This window comes from Salvia miltiorrhiza, chromosome 1 (genome assembly GCF_028751815.1).
Source record: "Salvia miltiorrhiza cultivar Shanhuang (shh) chromosome 1, IMPLAD_Smil_shh, whole genome shotgun sequence".
In the NCBI taxonomy this organism is placed as follows: Eukaryota; Viridiplantae; Streptophyta; class Magnoliopsida; order Lamiales; family Lamiaceae; genus Salvia; species Salvia miltiorrhiza.
The window spans coordinates 64741853-64745251 of NC_080387.1; the positions used below are offsets into that span (position 1 = coordinate 64741853).

At 35.5% G+C, this 3399-nt stretch overlaps 1 long non-coding RNA gene across 1 annotated transcript; it reads right to left on the minus strand.

Annotated features, from left to right (window-relative positions):
- Positions 1–2621: 2621 nt before the first annotated feature.
- LOC131005016 (uncharacterized) lies at positions 2622–3123 on the minus strand. Its single transcript, XR_009095190.1, has 2 exons — positions 2911–3123; positions 2622–2834 (listed from the first exon to the last, which is right to left on the minus strand). It is a non-coding gene; the product is annotated as an uncharacterized LOC131005016 (long non-coding RNA).
- Between the last annotated feature and the right edge of the window lie 276 nt (positions 3124–3399).

Genomic DNA, 3399 nt, shown 5'->3' on the forward strand with positions numbered 1-3399 from the left:
ATGAGAAAATGTTGTGAAACAAGGGAGGCCGCACGGACGCATTTAAGATGATAAATTTGGGATGAGGGACGCATGTGCACACATGGGATTGTCTTAACAAAGCTAAACACCCTTCAATTTCCTGCAATCATTATCCCTGTTTCATGTTTCCATTTATTTATACTCAAATATATTTAGTTTTTCATTTTCGTAGTAACTTATCATACTTTCATATCCTACCAAATCAGATACTGTATTTACAATTACACATAATATAATTAAGACTTACTTTAATTAGGATGGAGTGATTTTTGAATAAATTTTTGTGGTGCATGAACAAGGAATTCTAATCCAAACCATTGAATATAGTACGTTGCGTTGCGTATATATATATATATAGAAAAGATAAATGAAGAAATAATAAGTGGGATGACGCAAGTGATGGATTAGGCTGTTCCATCCATGAGAGGATAGAATTGAGCGTAGACCATGAATATTAACAAGACTTAAAGGGCAGAACCACATGTTTGGCCTACTTGAGATGGAGACCATTGATGGAAGAGCATAATGATAATAATAAAGGTGCATGAAAATGATGTTGCCCTTCAGAATCTATGAAGAAGCCATGCACGTGTGCCTCATTAATTCTCGAGGCCCCCCAATTTTGAGATAGCTAAACCCTTTCACTATCTATCCATGGACGATACATGTCATTTCTCTACCATCTCTCACCATCATGTCTAACCACATCAAGCTGTGCAGTGCAGTGCAGTGCCACAGATATACTCATCTACATATATATACATGTTTGTGTGCAGTCGTTTGTGTATATTATGTTAGAATTGTAATCCTATATATATATATATATATAGGGAGTGGTTCAATTGAGAAGCTCAAATGTGTTGAGAAGTTGAGAAGCAATGTAATAGATGAACATGCTAGTACATTTTGATGAACATGGTAATTAGACCCTAGATCAATAAATTCTTTGAACATACCAAATATAACTGACGAACATACGAATCTATTTAATTTGTTAAAAAATACGTCACCGCCAAGGATCGAACCCCAGATCAAACTCGTGTTCATAAAAACTAATTGGTATGTTCATCTATTAGATTGCTTCTCAACTTCTCAACACATTTGAGCTTCTCAATATAACCTAACCCTATATATATATATATATATATATATATATATATATATATAAGTTGATTTAGTTGTTGGAAAAACTAAAAAGAAAAAAGAAAAAAGCGGAGTTTAATTAAGTGCTCGTTTGGTTCAAGTAGAGGAATGGAAAGGGAATGGAATCAAATAAAGGAGTGGAATGGTAACAATAACCATTACTTTTATTGAGTGTTTGGTTTAACAATGAAAATGAATCATTAGTAAGGAAATCCCTTTCTTTTGTTTCCCCTATATTTTGAGGGGTAACAAATTGGGTGATTGGGTAACCCTTAAGTAAGGGTAATGATTATCTCATTACCCAAACCAAACAACAAGTAATTGATTCAATTACTTGATTCCCTTTCCAACCTCTAAAAACACCCAACCAAACGTGGGCTTAAGACTCAAACAGAAGAATTCAAGGATCGTCGTATAATAGATAAGATGAAGCAGAGATGAGAGTTTATCACCAAGGTCAATCATTGCACTGATACATATCCACTTTGAACTTGGATGAAAATTATAAAAATTTTCAGAAAAAAAAGTTAAAATTTCCAAATTAAAAGGACCACAAAACTTTCATATGTGTCTTTCAGTAGTTGACATTAGAAGCAAAGGATTCATGTCGTATCCACCTAACGGACTGTGTGGGTTGTCTTGTAAACAATATAAATAGTGCCACTGTACTTGATGATCTTTCCATATTATTAGTATTATTTATTCCTTTTCTCATAATACGCAAACTACGAATAAATAAATACATTTTACCATAAGAAAACACTGTTACGTCCACCGTGGGAGGAAGTTCCAATTTACTACCTCCATAGTGGCGCACAAAATTTGAGATAGCAAATTAAAGCTAGTAACAAGCTTGATCTAAACTTCGGAGAAATTATGATAATCGGCACTATTATATACTATAAATATAACTTACATGTGTTATTCCGCACATATATATCTAAACCATTCCCTTCAGCAAAATATTATTATCACAGCAATAATGCAGAAATAGATAACAACAAAAACAAAGAAAATATTATCTGCGTTCTTAATGTTGTTTTTTTTAAGTGCGCCATCAAAATAAAGCTAAAATGGACCCTATCTGCCCAGTTCTAAAGCTTCAGTGGGCTCCCAAAATTAGTAGGCTGACTAAAAATCGATTTTATACATTGGCCTGCTAGGGTTGGATCGGGCCTGTGGCCCACTAACTGACCCAAACCAACTCAATTATAAGCCTAGATTGGATTAGCAACTCAACTCAATATCCACATCTAAACCCAAAATCTATTCATGGCAGCCCCAAAAAAAAGAACTAGTTCAAATATTCCGAAACTGAAATGCAAGGGATTTGAAGAGTTCCATACAAAATAATGAAAATTGTGTAGAGGTTTTGTTTGTTGGAAGTTAAGAGAGCAAGAAGTGGTGGATGTGGTTTTGTTGAAGTGAAAGGGAAAGAATGATGTAGTTGAAGAGAGTTTGAGCAAGGAGTAGGAGAGTTGCATAATTAGAGTAGCATCGAGTTGTAATAAGCGCGGTTGTTTGTTAGTAGACAGCAGATAAGTATATACATATGGGTTGAAAGAAAGAAAAGAAGCAATGTATTTGAAATCCAATGAAAGCAGATGATAGCATTAGCATAGTTGGAGCCTAGGTCGGGTGTGTATGAGCTTTGCGTGGCTTCTTCTGTCCTGCAATCACACCCAATCCCAACATTAATTGTAGCCCAAGAAGATGAACATGAACCAGAAGACACGCAAATTCAACCTGTAGAGCGACAGTTGTGGTCAAGTATCTGCTTTACTCTTTCCGACTGCACCTCAACAACAACTCGCCTTAGCCTCACATCATCTTCTCCCGCTGTTTCAATTTCATTATCACACGCTCTTCCACTTTCTGCATTTCATCCCAAATTTATATCAACAATAAGAAGCAGGGGATATATTATGATTGTAGCTCAACAAGGACTGGTTGTACCCTCATATGTGTTGAGTTTGTCTTCCACTTTGATGTGGGCCCCAAACCTTTTGACATTTGAGCCACAACTTTTTTGACTATTAGTTGTGCAGATTAATTGAAGTTCAACAATTGCAGCTTCAACAATTGCTTCTGCTCATTTTTCAACAATCGGCAGCTCAATTTTGCCTATAAATTGAGCTCATTCTGCAGAAGGAAAGATGTGCAGAAGTGCGAGAGGTGTGAGGCAAAACAAGAGAGAGTTTGGTGAGTGCTTTTTTGAGAGAAGAAAATTGTGAG